Source organism: Lolium perenne, chromosome 4, assembly GCF_019359855.2.
Source record: "Lolium perenne isolate Kyuss_39 chromosome 4, Kyuss_2.0, whole genome shotgun sequence".
In the NCBI taxonomy this organism is placed as follows: domain Eukaryota; kingdom Viridiplantae; phylum Streptophyta; class Magnoliopsida; order Poales; family Poaceae; genus Lolium; species Lolium perenne.
The window spans coordinates 309,205,214-309,222,726 of record NC_067247.2 but is presented as its reverse complement, the minus strand read 5'-3'; positions in this window follow the sequence as shown (position 1 = coordinate 309,222,726).

The window sequence follows — 17,513 nt, the reverse complement described above, 5'->3', positions numbered from 1 at the left end:
TTCATAAGACAGAGTTTAGGGTTAGGGGTAGATATGTACATGATTTTCTAGTTTGAATATGTCTAGACCTTGTTTATCAACTTGAATGCTTACTATATATATGACATTAGAATGCTATGTCCTTTGTTTTTTCATTCTTTTGATTTTTTCCTGAAATTTTATGCCCATTTGAATCTTTTGGTCAAATCCTAGGTTTGACCAAGATTTAAACAAGTTTAAAACATGAAAATGAAAAGGGAAGCCTGCATCCTTCTTAGTCACTCTAAAATCAACTTAATTGAGAATGCTTACTATATGACATAAGAAGACTATATGTGCCTTGGTTTTTCTTTTTTTGATTTTTTTAAATTCTTATGCCCATTTGAATCTTGGCCAAATCCTAGGTTTGACCATGGTTTAAACAAATTTAAATCACGAATATAAAAATTAAACATCTATCCTTCTTAGTCACTCCAAAATGTAAATCTTGGGAGGGTTCTTGAAATTTGCATGTTTGAAACCAAAAACCACTTCTCTTCATGCATGCTTGACTTCATAAGACAGAGTTTAGGGTTAGGGGTAGATATATACATGATTTTCTAGTTTGAATATGTCTAGACCTTGTTTATCAACTTGAATGCTTACTATATATATGACATAAGAATGGTATGTCCTTTGTTTTTTCATTCTTTTGATTTTTTCCTGAAATTTTATGCCCATTTGAATCTTTTGGTCAAATCCTAGGTTTGACCAAGATTTAAACAAGTTTAAAACATGAAAATGAAAAGGGAAGCCTGCATCCTTCTTAGTCACTCTAAAATTAACTTAATTGAGAATGCTTACTATATGACATAAGAAGACTATGTGTGCCTTGGTTTTTCATTTTTTTTTTTTTTTTAAATTCTTATGCACATTTGAATCTTGGCGAAATCCTAGGTTTGACCATGGTTTAAATAAATTTAAATCACGAATATAAAAATTAAGCATCTATCCTTCTTATTAGCCACTCCAAAATGTAAATCTTGGGAGGGTTCTTGAAATTTGCATGTTTGAAACCCAAAACCACTTCTCTTCATGCATGCTTGACTTCATAAGATAGAGTTTAGGGTTAGGGGTAGATATATACATGATTTTCTAGTCTGAATATGTCTAGACCTTGTTTATCAACTTGAATGCTTACTATATATATGACATAAGAATGCTATGTCCTTTGTTTTTCATTCTTTTGATTTTTTCCTGAAATTTTATGCCCATTTGAATCTTTTGGTCAAATCCTAGGTTTGACCAAGATTTAAACAAGTTTAAAACATGAAAATGAAAAGGGAAGCCTGCATTCTTCTTAGTCACTCTAAAATTAACTTAATTGAGAATGCTTACTATATGACATAAGAAGACTATGTGTGCCTTGGTTTTTCATTTTTTGATTTTTTTAAAATTCTTATGCCCATTTGAATCTTGGCCAAATCCTAGGTTTGACCATGGTTTAAACAAATTTAAATCACGAATATAAAAATCAAGCATCTATCCTTCTTATTAGTCACTCCAAAATGTAAATATTGGGAGGGTTCTTGAAATTTGCATGTTTGAAACCAAAAACCACTTCTCTTCATGCATGCTTGACTTCATAAGATAGAGTTTAGGGTTAGGGGTAGATATATACATGATTTTCTAGTTGAATATGTCTAGACCTTGTTTATCAACTTGAATGCTTACTATATATATGACATAAGAATGCTATGTCCTTTGTTTTTTCATTCTTTTGATTTTTTCCTGAAATTTTATGCCCATTTGAATCTTTTGGTCAAATCCTAGGTTTGACCAAGATTTAAACAAGTTTAAAACATGAAAATGAAAAGGGAAGCCTGCATCCTTCTTAGTCACTCTAAAATTAACTTAATTGAGAATGCTTACTATATGACATAAGAAGACTATATGTGCCTTGGTTTTTCATTTTTTGATTTTTTTTAATTCTTATGCCCATTTGAATCTTGGACAAATCCTAGGTTTGACCATGGTTTAAACAAATTTAAATCACGAATATAAAAATTAAGCATCTATCCTTCTTATTAGTCACTCCAAAATGTAAATATTGGGAGGGTTCTTGAAATTTGCATGTTTGAAACCAAAAACCACTTCTCTTCATGCATGCTTGACTTCATAAGACAGAGTTTAGGGTTAGGGGTAGATATGTACATGATTTTCTAGTTTGAATATGTCTAGACCTTGTTTATCAACTTGAATGCTTACTATATATATGACATTAGAATGCTATGTCCTTTGTTTTTTCATTCTTTTGATTTTTTCCTGAAATTTTATGCCCATTTGAATCTTTTGGTCAAATCCTAGGTTTGACCAAGATTTAAACAAGTTTAAAACATGAAAATGAAAAGGGAAGCCTGCATCCTTCTTAGTCACTCTAAAATCAACTTAATTGAGAATGCTTACTATATGACATAAGAAGACTATATGTGCCTTGGTTTTTCTTTTTTTGATTTTTTTAAATTCTTATGCCCATTTGAATCTTGGCCAAATCCTAGGTTTGACCATGGTTTAAACAAATTTAAATCACGAATATAAAAATTAAACATCTATCCTTCTTAGTCACTCCAAAATGTAAATCTTGGGAGGGTTCTTGAAATTTGCATGTTTGAAACCAAAAACCACTTCTCTTCATGCATGCTTGACTTCATAAGACAGAGTTTAGGGTTAGGGGTAGATATATACATGATTTTCTAGTTTGAATATGTCTAGACCTTGTTTATCAACTTGAATGCTTACTATATATATGACATAAGAATGGTATGTCCTTTGTTTTTTCATTCTTTTGATTTTTTCCTGAAATTTTATGCCCATTTGAATCTTTTGGTCAAATCCTAGGTTTGACCAAGATTTAAACAAGTTTAAAACATGAAAATGAAAAGGGAAGCCTGCATCCTTCTTAGTCACTCTAAAATTAACTTAATTGAGAATGCTTACTATATGACATAAGAAGACTATGTGTGCCTTGGTTTTTCATTTTTTGTTTTTTTTTAAATTCTTATGCACATTTGAATCTTGGCGAAATCCTAGGTTTGACCATGGTTTAAATAAATTTAAATCACGAATATAAAAATTAAGCATCTATCCTTCTTATTAGCCACTCCAAAATGTAAATCTTGGGAGGGTTCTTGAAATTTGCATGTTTGAAACCCAAAACCACTTCTCTTCATGCATGCTTGACTTCATAAGATAGAGTTTAGGGTTAGGGGTAGATATATACATGATTTTCTAGTCTGAATATGTCTAGACCTTGTTTATCAACTTGAATGCTTACTATATATATGACATAAGAATGCTATGTCCTTTGTTTTTTCATTCTTTTGATTTTTTCCTGAAATTTTATGCCCATTTGAATCTTTTGGTCAAATCCTAGGTTTGACCAAGATTTAAACAAGTTTAAAACATGAAAATGAAAAGGGAAGCCTGCATTCTTCTTAGTCACTCTAAAATTAACTTAATTGAGAATGCTTACTATATGACATAAGAAGACTATGTGTGCCTTGGTTTTTCATTTTTTGATTTTTTTAAAATTCTTATGCCCATTTGAATCTTGGCCAAATCCTAGGTTTGACCATGGTTTAAACAAATTTAAATCACGAATATAAAAATCAAGCATCTATCCTTCTTATTAGTCACTCCAAAATGTAAATATTGGGAGGGTTCTTGAAATTTGCATGTTTGAAACCAAAAACCACTTCTCTTCATGCATGCTTGACTTCATAAGATAGAGTTTAGGGTTAGGGGTAGATATATACATGATTTTCTAGTTGAATATGTCTAGACCTTGTTTATCAACTTGAATGCTTACTATATATATGACATAAGAATGCTGTGTCCTTTGTTTTTTCATTCTTTTGATTTTTTCCTGAAATTTTATGCCCATTTGAATCTTTTGGTCAAATCCTAGGTTTGACCAAGATTTAAACAAGTTTAAAACATGAAAATGAAAAGGGAAGCCTACATCCTTCTTAGTCACTCTAAAATTAACTTAATTGAGAATGCTTACTATATGACATAAGAAGACTGTGTGCCTTGGTTTTTCATTTTTTGATTTTTTTTAAATTCTTATGCCCATTTGAATCTTGGCCAAATCCTAGGTTTGACCATGGTTTAAACAAATTTAAATCACGAATATAAAAATTAAGCATCTATCCTTCTTATTAGTCACTCCAAAATGTAAATCTTGGGAGGGTTCTTGAAATTTGCATGTTTGAAACCAAAAACCACTTCTCTTCATGCATGCTTGACTTCATAAGACAGAGTTTAGGGTTAGGGGTAGATATATACATGATTTTCTAGTTTGAATATGTCTAGACCTTGTTTATCAACTTGAATGCTTACTATATATATGACATAAGAATGCTATGTCCTTTGTTTTTTCATTCTTTTGATTTTTTCCTGAAATTTTATGCCCATTTGAATCTTGTCAAATCCTATATTTGACCAAGATAATTTAAACAAGTTTAAAACATGAAAATGAAAAGGGAAGCTTGTATCCTTCTTAGTCACTCTAAAATGAAGTTTTGGGAGGTTTTTGAAATTTCCATGTTTGAAACCCAAAACCACTTCTCTTCATGCTTGACTTCATAAACATGAAAATGAAGACTTTTGCTAACGGAGGGAGTAAGCACTCTTGCTATCAAAAGTACCAAACGATGCATACCAAAATGATTTTTTAGAGGAATACTAGTTCGGATTATATAATTTTATATTAGCAGGCCAAATCGAACCCCGTAGTTGGATTTTCGGAAATTGATCCGTAGTACTGGGCAAAACCCTAGTTTAGCTTATTTAATAATAGATTCGTCGGTCAATTTTTTTACGTTATTATTATTATTACTAGGCAGCACATGTGTTTGCCCGTCCAGTGAAACTCTTTCATTTCATTTTTCTTTTCCGCAAGGTCGGGAGTCGGAGGAAGAGGGATCACACGGGAGGAGACGAAGGGAGAGCAACACGGGGCCCCACTTATTTATGGTGTCTAGATTTTTTCGGGTGAGGCTTACAGATGTGCAGGGTTGTCAGTGAGCAGGGGGTGCGAGCGAGCGAGGCCGAGAATGAGAGAGGGATTTTTTAGAGGGACAACCGAACGATCCTGAAGGACCCAGATTTTCCAATACGCATCGGAGCACGCTTCTGACAGGACACAAAATAAACAGGAAATTACGTCTAAATCCCTAAGATTTACATGGTAGACCCCAGGCTGAAGGCAAGAAATGCGATCGGGTCCTTAACAGCCACCGTCCGGATTGATCCTCGTCGGAGCCGAGCACGAACAACTTGGCGCGACCAAATCGGCATGGCTACAGAGCCTGCACACCATGGCCTCCGAGCTGAGCCAGAAACGCCCTGCCAAAACCGGCAGCCAACGGAGGTGGATAATTGGAGAGATGGAGAGAGAGAGAGAGTCTTGATGCCTCTCTCTTGACAAAGAAGATGGCTGGGAGTTTGCCTACCTAGCGTACGTGACTTGTGCTCACTGAAGTGTGGGACCTCACGCATGGGAACCACACGTAAGTGACAGACTTGTTGCTCTAATAACTCTGGTGATTATTATATTGTATTAGTACAGAGTTTCCTATGGATCCTTCTTAGTCACTCCAAAATGAAGCTTTTGGGAGGTTTTTGAAATTTCCATGTTTGAAACCAAAAACGACTTCTCTTCATGCATGCTTGACTTCATAAGACAAAGTTTAGCTAGGGGTATGGGGTAGATACATGATTTTCCTGGTTTGAATATGTCTAGACCTTGTTTATCAACTTAATTGAATGCTTACTATATGACATACGAAGACTATGTGCCTTGTTTTTTTCATTTTTTTAATTTTTTTCTAAAATTTGTATACCCATTTGAATCTTGGTCAAATCCTAGGTTTCACCAAGATTTGAATAAGTTTAAAACATGAATATGAAAATGTAAGCATGTATGCTTCTTAGTCACTCTAAAATGAAGCTCTTGGGAGGGTTTTTGAAATTTCCATGTTCGAAACCAAAAACCACATATCTTCATGCTTGACTTCGTGAAACAGAGTTTAGGGTTAGGGGGAAGATACATGATTTTTCTTGTTTGAATATGTCTAGACCTTGTTTATCATCTTAATTGAATGCTTACTATATGACATAAGAAGACCTTGGTTTTTCATTTATTTTTTTGAATTTTTATGCCCATTTGAATCTTGGTCAAATCCTAGGTTTAACCAAGATTTAAACAAGTTTAAGACATGAAAATGAAAAGGGAAGCCTGCATCCTTCTTAGTCACTCTAAAATGAATTTTTTAAGAGGTTTTTGAAATTTCCATGTTTAATTTGAAACCCAAAACCACTTCTCTTCATGATTGACTTCATCAGACAGAGTTTAGGGTTAGGGGTAGATACATACATACATGATTTTTTCTGGTTTGAATATGTCTAGACATTTTGTTTATCAACTTTAATGCTTTACTATATGATCGACATAAGAATGCTATGTGCTTTGGTTTTTCATTCTTTTGATTTTTTATCAATTTTTATGATCATTTGAATCTTGGTCAAATCCTAGGTTTGACAATGATTTAAACAAGTTTAAAACATGAATATGAAAATTAAGCATCTATCCTTCTTAAGTCACTCCAAAATGTAACTCTTGGGAGGGTTTTTGAAATTTCCATGTTTGAAACCAAAACCACTTCTCTTCATGCATGCTTGACTTCATAAGACAGAGTTTAGGGTTAGGGGTAGATATATACATGATTTTCTAGTCTGAATATGTCTAGACCTTGTTTATCAACTTGAATGCTTACTATATATATGACATAAGAATGCTATGTCCTTTGTTTTTTCATTCTTTTGATTTTTTCCAGAAATTTTATGCCCATTTGAATCTTTTGGTCAAATCCTAGGTTTGACCAAGATTTAAACAAGTTTAAAACATGAAAATGAAAAGGGAAGCCTGCATCCTTCTTAGTCACTCTAAAATTAACTTAATTGAGAATGCTTACTATATGACATAAGAAGACTATGTGTGCCTTGGTTTTTCATTTTTTGATTTTTTTTAAATTATTATGCCCATTTGAATCTTGGCCAAATCCTAGGTTTGACCATGGTTTAAACAAATTTAAATCACGAATATAAAAATTAAGCATCTATCCTTCTTATTAGTCACTCCAAAATGTAAATATTGGGAGGGTTCTTGAAATTTGCATGTTTGAAACCAAAAACCACTTCTCTTCATGCATGCTTGACTTCATAAGACAGAGTTTAGGGTTAGGGGTAGATATATACATGATTTTCTAGTTTGAATATGTCTAGACCTTGTTTATCAACTTGAATGCTTACTATATATATGACATAAGAATGCTATGTCCTTTGTTTTTTCATTCTTTTGATTTTTTCCTGAAATTTTATGCCCATTTGAATCTTTTGGTCAAATCCTAGGTTTGACCAAGATTTAAACAAGTTTAAAACATGAAAATGAAAAGGGAAGCCTGCATCCTTCTTAGTCACTCTAAAATTAACTTAATTGAGAATGCTTACTATATGACATAAGAAGACTATGTGTGCCTTGGTTTTTCATTTTTTGATTTTTTTTAAATTCTTATGCCCATTTGAATCTTGGCCAAATCCTAGGTTTGACCATGGTTTAAACAAATTTAAATCACGAATATAAAAATTAAGCATCTATCCTTCTTATTAGTCACTCCAAAATGTAAATCTTGGGAGGGTTCTTGAAATTTGCATGTTTGAAACCAAAAACCACTTCTCTTCATGCATGCTTGACTTCATAAGACAGAGTTTAGGGTTAGGGGTAGATATATACATGATTTTCTAGTTTGAATATGTCTAGACCTTGTTTATCAACTTGAATGCTTACTATATATATGACATAAGAATGCTATGTCCTTTGTTTTTTCATTCTTTTGATTTTTTCCTGAAATTTTATGCCCATTTGAATCTTGTCAAATCCTATATTTGACCAAGATAATTTAAACAAGTTTAAAACATGAAAATGAAAAGGGAAGTTTGCATCCTTCTTAGTCACTCTAAAATGAAGTTTTGGGAGGTTTTTGAAATTTCCATGTTTGAAACCCAAAACCACTTCTCTTCATGCTTGACTTCATAAACATGAAAATGAAGACTTTTGCTAACGGAGGGAGTAAGCACTCTTGCTATTAAAAGTACCAAACGATGCATACCAAAATGATTTTTTAGAGGAATACTATTTCGGATTATATAATTTTTTATTAGCAGGCCAAATCGAACCCCGTAGTTGGATTTTCAGAAATTGATCCGTAGTACTGGGCAAAACCCTAGTTTAGCTTATTTAATAATAGATTCGTAGGTCGATTTTTTACGTTATTATTATTATTATTATTACTAGGCAACACATGTGTTTGCCCGTCCAGTGAAACTCTTTCATTTCATTTTTCTTTTCCGCAAGGTCGGGAGTTGGAGGAAGAGGGATCACACGGGAGGAGACGAAGGGAGAGCAGTCACGGGGCCCCACTTATTTATGGTGTCTAGATTTTTTCGGGTGATGCTGACTGTTGTGCAGGGTTGTCAGTGCGTAGGGGGTGCGAGCGAGCGAGGCCGAGAATGAGAGAGAGATTTTTTTTAGAGGGACAACCGAACGATCCTGAAGGACCCAGATTTTCCAATACGCATCAGAGCACAGTTTACAGCAGGACACAAAATAAACAGGAAATTACGTCTAAATCCCTAAGATTTACATGGTAGACCCCAGGCTGAAGGCAAGAAATGCGATCGGGTCCTTAACAGCCACCGTCCGGATTGATCCTTGTCGGAGCCGGGCACGAACAACTTGGCGCGACCAAATCGGCATGGCTACAGAACCTGCACACCATGGCCTCCGAGCTGAGCTAGAAACACCCTGCCAAAACCGGCAGCCAACGGAGGTGGATAATTGGAGAGATGGAGAGAGAGAGAGATTCTTGATGCCTCTTTCTTGACAAAGAAGATGGCTGGGAGTTTGCCTACCTAGCGTACGTGACTTGTGCTCACTGAAGTGTGGGACCTCACGCATGGGAACCACACGTAAGTGACAGACTTGTTGCTCTAATAACTCGGGTGATTATTATATTGTATTAGTACATAGTTTCCTATGGATCCTTCTTAGTCACTCCAAAATGAAGCTTTTGGGAGGTTTTTGAAATTTCCATGTTTGAAACCAAAAACGACTTCTCTTCAAGCATGCTTGACTTCATAAGACAAAGTTTAGCTAGGGGTATGGGGTAGATACATGATTTTCCTGGTTTGAATATGTCTAGACCTTTCTTATCAACTTAATTGAATGCTTACTATATGACATAAGAAGACTATGTGCCTTGTTTTTTCATTTTTTTAAATGTTTTTCTAAAATTTGTATACCCATTTGAATCTTTGTCAAATCCTAGGGTTTCACCAAGATTTGAATAAGTTTAAAACATGAATATGAAAATGTAAGCATGTATGCTTCTTACTCACTCCAAAATGAAGCTCTTGGGAGGGTTTTTGAAATTTCCATGTTCGAAACCAAAAACCACATATCTTCATGCTTGACTACGTGAAACAGAGTTTAGGGTTAGGGGGAAGATACATGATTTTTCTTATTTGGATATGTCTAGACCTTGTTTATCAACTTAATTGAATGCTTACTATATGACATAAGAAGACCTTGGTTTTTCATTTATTTTTTCTGAATTTTTATGCCCATTTGAATCTTGGTCAAATCCTAGGTTTAACCAAGATTTAAACAAGTTTAAGACATGAAAATGAAAAGGGAAGCCTGCATCCTTCTTAGTCACTCTAAAATGAATTTTTTAAGAGGTTTTTGAAATTTCCATGTTTAATTTGAAACCCAAAACCACTTCTCTTCATGATTGACTTCATAAGATAGAGTTTAGGGTTAGGGGTAGATACGTACATACATGATTTTTTCTGGTTTGAATATGTCTAGACATTTTGTTTATCAACTTTAATGCTTTACTATATGATCGACATAAGAATGCTATGTGCTTTGGTTTTTCATTCTTTTGATTTTTTATGAATTTTTATGCCCATTTGAATCTTGGCCAAATCCTAGGTTTGACAATGATTTAAACAAGTTTAAAACATGAATATGAAAATTAAGCATCTATCCTTCTTAAGTCACTCCAAAATGTAAATCTTGGGAGGGTTCTTGAAATTTGCATGTTTGAAACCAAAAACCACTTCTCTTCATGCATGCTTGACTTCATAAGACAGAGTTTAGGGTTAGGGGTAGATATATACATGATTTTCTAGTCTGAATATGTCTAGACCTTGTTTATCAACTTGAATGCTTACTATATATATGACATAAGAATGCTATGTTCTTTGTTTTTTCATTCTTTTGATTTTTTCCTGAAATTTTATGCCCATTTGAATCTTTTGGTCAAATCCTAGGTTTGACCAAGATTTAAACAAGTTTAAAACATGAAAATGAAAAGGGAAGCCTGCATCCTTCTTAGTCACTCTAAAATCAACTTAATTGAGAATGCTTACTATATGACATAAGAAGACTATGTGTGCCTTGGTTTTTCATTTTTTGATTTTTTTTAAATTCTTATGCCCATTTGTATCTTGGCCAAATCCTAGGTTTGACCATGGTTTAAACAAATTTAAATCACGAATATAAAAATTAAGCATCTATCCTTCTTATTAGTCACTCCAAAATGTAAATATTGGGAGGGTTCTTGAAATTTGCATGTTTGAAACCAAAAACCACTTCTCTTCATGCATGCTTGACTTCATAAGACAGAGTTTAGGGTTAGGGGTAGATATATACATGATTTTCTAGTTTGAATATGTCTAGACCTTGTTTATCAACTTGAATGCTTACTATATATATGACATAAGAATGCTATGTCCTTTGTTTTTTCATTCTTTTGATTTTTTCCTGAAATTTTATGCCCATTTGAATCTTTTGGTCAAATCCTAGGTTTGACCAAGATTTAAACAAGTTTAAAACATGAAAATGAAAAGGCAAGCCTGCATCCTTCTTAGTCACTCTAAAATCAACTTAATTGAGAATGCTTACTATATGACATAAGAAGACTATATGTGCCTTGGTTTTTCATTTTTTGATTTTTTTTAATTCTTATGCCCATTTGAATCTTGGCCAAATCCTAGGTTTGACCATGGTTTAAACCAAATTTAAATCACGAATATAAAAAATTAAGCATCTATCCTTCTTATTAGTCACTCCAAAATGTAAATCTTGGGAGGGTTCTTGAAATTTGCATGTTTGAAATCCAAAACCACTTCTCTTCATGCATGCTTGACTTCATATGACAGAGTTTAGGGTTAGGGGTAGATATATACATGATTTTCTAGTCTGAATATGTCTAGACCTTGTTTATCAACTTGAATGCTTACTATATATATGACATAAGAATGCTATGTGATTTGTTTTTTCATTCTTTTGATTTTTTCCTGAAATTTTATGCCCATTTGAATCTTTTGGTCAAATCCTAGGTTTGACCAAGATTTAAACAAGTTTAAAACATGAAAATGAAAAGGGAAGCCTGCATCCTTCTTAGTCACTCTAAAATTAACTTAATTGAGAATGCTTACTATATGACATAAGAAGACTATGTGTGCCTTGGTTTTTCATTTTTTGATTTTTTTTAAATTCTTATGCCCATTTGAATCTTGGCCAAATCATAGGTTTGACCATGGTTTAAACAAATTTAAATCACGAATATAAAAATTAAGCATCTATCCTTCTTATTAGTCACTCCAAAATGTAAATATTGGGAGGGTTCTTGAAATTTGCATGTTTGAAACCAAAAACCACTTCTCTTCATGCATGCTTGACTTCATAAGACAGAGTTTAGGGTTAGGGGTAGATATATACATGATTTTCTAGTTTGAATATGTCTAGACCTTGTTTATCAACTTGAATGCTTACTATATATATGACATAAGAATGCTATGTCCTTTGTTTTTTCATTCTTTTGATTTTTTCCTGAAATTTTATGCCCATTTGAATATTTTGGTCAAATCCTAGGTTTGACCAAGATTTAAACAAGTTTAAAACATGAAAATGAAAAGGGAAGCCTGCATCCTTCTTAGTCACTCTAAAATTAACTTAATTGAGAATGCTTACTATATGACATAAGAAGACTATGTGTGCCTTGGTTTTTCATTTTTTGATTTTTTTTTAAATTCTTATGCCCATTTGAATCTTGGCCAAATCCTAGGTTTGACCATGGTTTAAACAAATTTAAATCACGAATATAAAAATTAAGCATCTATCCTTCTTATTAGTCACTCCAAAATGTAAATCTTGGGAGGGTTCTTGAAATTTGCATGTTTGAAACCAAAAACCACTTCTCTTCATGCATGCTTGACTTCATAAGACAGAGTTTAGGGTTAGGGGTAGATATATACATGATTTTCTAGTTTGAATATGTCTAGACCTTGTTTATCAACTTGAATGCTTACTATATATATGACATAAGAATGCTATGTCCTTTGTTTTTTCATTCTTTTGATTTTTCTGATATTTTATGCCCATTTGAATCTTGTCAAATCCTATATTTGACCAAGATAATTTAAACAAGTTTAAAACATGAAAATGAAAAGGGAAGCTTGTATCCTTCTTAGTCACTCTAAAATGAAGTTTTGGGAGGTTTTTGAAATTTCCATGTTTGAAACCCAAAACCACTTCTCTTCATGCTTGACTTCATAAACATGAAAATGAAGACTTTTGCTAACGGAGGGAGTAAGCACTCTTGCTATCAAAAGTACCAAACGATGCATACCAAAATGATTTTTTAGAGGAATACTAGTTCGTATTATATAATTTTATATTAGCAAAGCCAAATCGAACCCCGTAGTTGGATTTTCGTAATATGATCCGTAGTCTTGGGCAAAACCCTAGTTTAGCTTATTTAATAATAGATTCGTAGGTCGATTTTTGTACGTTATTATTATTATTACTAGGCAGCACATGTGTTTGCCCGTCCAGTGAAACTCTTTCATTTCATTTTTCTTTTCCGCAAGGTCGGGAGTCGGAGGAAGAGGGATCACACGGGAGGAGACGAAGGGAGAGCAGTCACGGGGCCCCACTTATTTATGGTGTCTAGATTTTTCGGGTGATGCTGAAGTGCAGTGGTTGTCGGTGCGCGGGGGTGCGAGCGAGCGAGGCCAAGAATGAGAGAGAGATTTTTAGAGGGACAACCGAACGATCCTGAAGGACCCAGATTTTCCAATACGCATCGAGCACACGGTTTACGACGGGACACAAAATAAACAGAAATTACATCTAAATCCCTAAGATTTACATGGTAGACCCCAGTGCTGAAGGCAAGAAATGCGATCGGGTCCTTAACAGCCACCGTCCGGATTGATCCTCGTCGGAGCGGGCACGAACAACTTGGCGCGACCAAATTGGCATGGCTACGTAGCTCGCACACCATGGCCTCCGAGCTGAGCTAGAAACGCCCTGCCAAAACCGGCAGCCAACGGAGGTGGATAATTGGAGAGATGGAGAGAGAGAGTCTTGATGCCTCTCTCTTGACAAAGAAGATGGCTGGGAGTTTGCCTACCTAGCGTACGTGACTTGTGCTCACTGAAGTGTGGGACCTCACGCATGGGAACCACACGTAAGTGACAGACTTGTTGCTCTAATAACTCGGGTGATTATTATATTGTATTAGTACATAGTTTCCTATGGATCCTTCTTAGTCACTCCAAAATGAAGCTTTTGGGAGGTTTTTGAAATTTCCATGTTTGAAACCAAAAACGACTTCTCTTCATGCATGCTTGACTTCATAAGACAAAGTTTAGCTAGGGGTATGGGGTAGATACATGATTTTCCTGGTTTGAATATGTCTAGACCTTGTTTATCAACTTAATTGAATTCTTACTATATGACATAAGAAGACTATGTGCCTTGTTTTTTCATTTTTATAATTTTTTTCTAAAATTTGTATACCCATTTGAATCTTGGTCAAATCCTAGGTTTCACCAAGATTTGAATAAGTTTAAAACATGAATATGAAAATGTAAGCATGTATGCTTCTTAGTCACTCCAAAATGAAGCTCTTGGGAGGGTTTTTGAAATTTCCATGTTCGAAACCAAAAACCACATATCTTCATGCTTGACTTCGTGAAACAGAGTTTAGGGTTAGGGGGAAGATACATGATTTTACTTGTTTGGATATGTCTAGACCTTGTTTATCAACTTAATTGAATGCTTACTATATGACATAAGAAGACCTTGGTTTTTCATTTATTTTTTTTGAATTTTTTATGCCCATTTGAATCTTGGTCAAATCCTAGGTTTAACCAAGATTTAAACAAGTTTAAGACATGAAAATGAAAAGGGAAGCCTGCATCCTTCTTAGTCACTCTAAAATGAATTTTTTAAGAGGTTTTTGAAATTTCCATGTTTAATTTGAAACCCAAAACCACTTCTCTTCATGATTTACTTCATAAGACAGAGTTTAGGGTTAGGGGTAGATACGTACATACATGATTTTTTCTGGTTTGAATATGTCTAGACATTTTGTTTATCAACTTTAATGCTTTACTATATGATCGACATAAGAATGCTATGTGCTTTGGTTTTTCATTCTTTTGATTTTTTATGAATTTTTATGCCCATTTGAATCTTGGTCAAATCCTAGGTTTGACAATGATTTAAACAAGTTTAAAACATGAATATGAAAATTAAGCATCTATCCTTCTTAAGTCACTCCAAAATGTAACTCTTGGGAGGGTTTTTGAAATTTGCATGTTTGAAACCAAAAACCACTTCTCTTCATGCATGCTTGATTTCATAAGACAGAGTTTAGGGTTAGGGGTAGATATATACATGATTTTCTAGTCTGAATATGTCTAGACCTTGTTTATCAACTTGAATGCTTACTATATATATGACATAAGAATGCTATGTCCTTTGTTTTTTCATTCTTTTGATTTTTTCCTGAAATTTTATGCCCATTTGAATCTTTTGGTCAAATCCTAGGTTTGACCAAGATTTAAACAAGTTTAAAACATGAAAATGAAAAGGGAAGCCTGCATCCTTCTTAGTCACTCTAAAATTAACTTAATTGAGAATGCTTACTATATGACATAAGAAGACTATGTGTGTGAGACGCGTACAGCACGCGTCCGTTGGGAACCCCAAGAGGAAGGTGTGATGCGTACAGCGGCAAGTTTTCCCTCAGTAAAAAACCAAGGTTTATCGAACCAGTAGGAGCCAAGAAGCACGTTGAAGGTTGATGGCAGCGAGATGTAGTTCGGCGCAACACCAGGGATTCCGGCGCCAACGTGGAACCTGCACAACACAACCAAAGTACTTTGCCCCAACGAAACAGTGAGGTTGTCAATCTCACCGGCTTGCTGTAACAAAGGATTAGATGTATAGTGTGGATGATGATTGTTTGCAGAAAACAGTAGAACAAGTATTGCAGTAGATTGTATTCGATGTAAAAGAATGGACCGGGGTCCACAGTTCACTAGAGGTGTCTCTCCGATAAGATAAATAGCATGTTGGGTGAACAAATTACAGTTGGGCAATTGACAAATAGAGAGGGCATGACCATGCACATACATGATATGATGAGTATTGTGAGATTTAATTGGGCATTACGACAAAGTACATAGACCGCTATCCAGCATGCATCTATGCCTAAAAAGTCCACCTTCAGGTTATCATCCGAACCCCTTCCAGTATTAAGTTGCAAACAACAGACAATTGCATTAAGTATGGTGCGTAATGTAATCAATAACTACATCCTCGGATATAGCATCAATGTTTTATCCCTAGTGGCAACAGCACATCCATAACCTTAGAGGTTTCTCTCACTCCCCCAGATTCACGGAGACATGAACCCACTATCGAGCATAAATACTCCCTCTTGGAGTTACAAGCATCAACTTGGCCAAAGCATCTACTAGTAACGGAGAGCATGCAAGATCATAAACAACACATAGATTGATAATCAACATAACATAGTATTCTCTATCCATCGGATCCCAACAAACACAACATATAGCATTACAGATAGATGATCTTGATCATGTTAGGCAGCTCACAAGATCCGACAATGAAGCACATAAGGAGAAGACAACCATCTAGCTACTGCTATGGACCCATAGTCCAGGGGTGAACTACTCACTCATCACTCCGGAGGCGACCATGGCGGTGTAGAGTCCTCCAGGAGATGAATCCCCTCTCCGGCAGGGTGCCGGAGGCGATCTCCTGAATCCCCCGAGATGGGATTGGCGGCGGCGGCGTCTCTGGAAGGTTTTCCGTATCGTGGCTCTCGGTACTGGGGGTTTCGCGACGAAGACTATATGTAGGCGGAAGGGCAGGTCAGGGGGGCACACGAGGGGCCCAGACGACAGGCCAGCGCGGCCAGGGCTTGGGCCGCGCCGCCCTGGTGTCTGGCCACCTCGTGGCCCCACTTCGTCTCCTCTTCGGTCTTCTGGAAGCTTCGTGGTAAAATAGGCCCCTGGGCGTTGATTTCGTCCAATTCCGAGAATATTTCCTTACTAGGATTTCTGAAACCAAAAACAAGCAGAACAAAGAATCGGCTCTTCAGCATCTCGTTAATAGGTTAGTGCCGGAAATGCATAAATATGACATAAAGTATGCATAAAACATGTAGATATCATCAATAATGTGGCATGGAACATAATAAATTATCGATACGTCGGAGACGTATCAGCATCCCCAAGCTTAGTTTCTGCTCGTCCCGAGCAGGTAAACGATAACAAAGATAATTTCTGGAGTGACATGCCATCATAACCTTGATCATACTATTGTAAGCATATGTAATGAATGTAGCGATCAAAACAATGTAAATGACATGAGTAAACAAATGAATCATATAGCAAAGACTTTTCATGAATAGTACTTCAAGACAAGCATCAATAAGTCTTGCATAAGAGTTAACTCATAAAGCAATAATTCATAGTAAAGGTATTGAAGCAACACAAAGGAAGATTAAGTTTCAGCGGTTGCTTTCAACTTATAACATGCATATCTCATGGATATTGTCAATGTAAAGTAATATAACAAGTGCAATATGCAAGTATGTAAGAATCAATGCACAGTTCACACAAGTGTTTGCTTCTTGAGGTGGAGAGAGATAGGTGAACTGACTCAACATAAAAGTAAAAGAAAGGTCCTTCAAAGAGGAAAGCATTGATTGCTATATTTGTGCTAGAGCTTTGATTTTGAAAACAAGAAACAATTTTGTCAACGGTAGTAATAAAGCATATGTGTTATGTAAATTATATCTTACAAGTTGCAAGCCTTATGCATAGTATACTAATAGTGCCCGCACCTTGTCCTAATTAGCTCGGATTACCTGGATTATCATCGCAATGCACATGTTTTAACCAAGTGTCACAAAGGGGTACCTCTATGCCGCCTGTACAAAGGTCTAAGGAGAAAGCTCGCATCGGATTTCTCGCTATTTATTATTCTCAACTTAGACATCCATACCGGGACAACATAGACAACAAATAATGGACTCCTC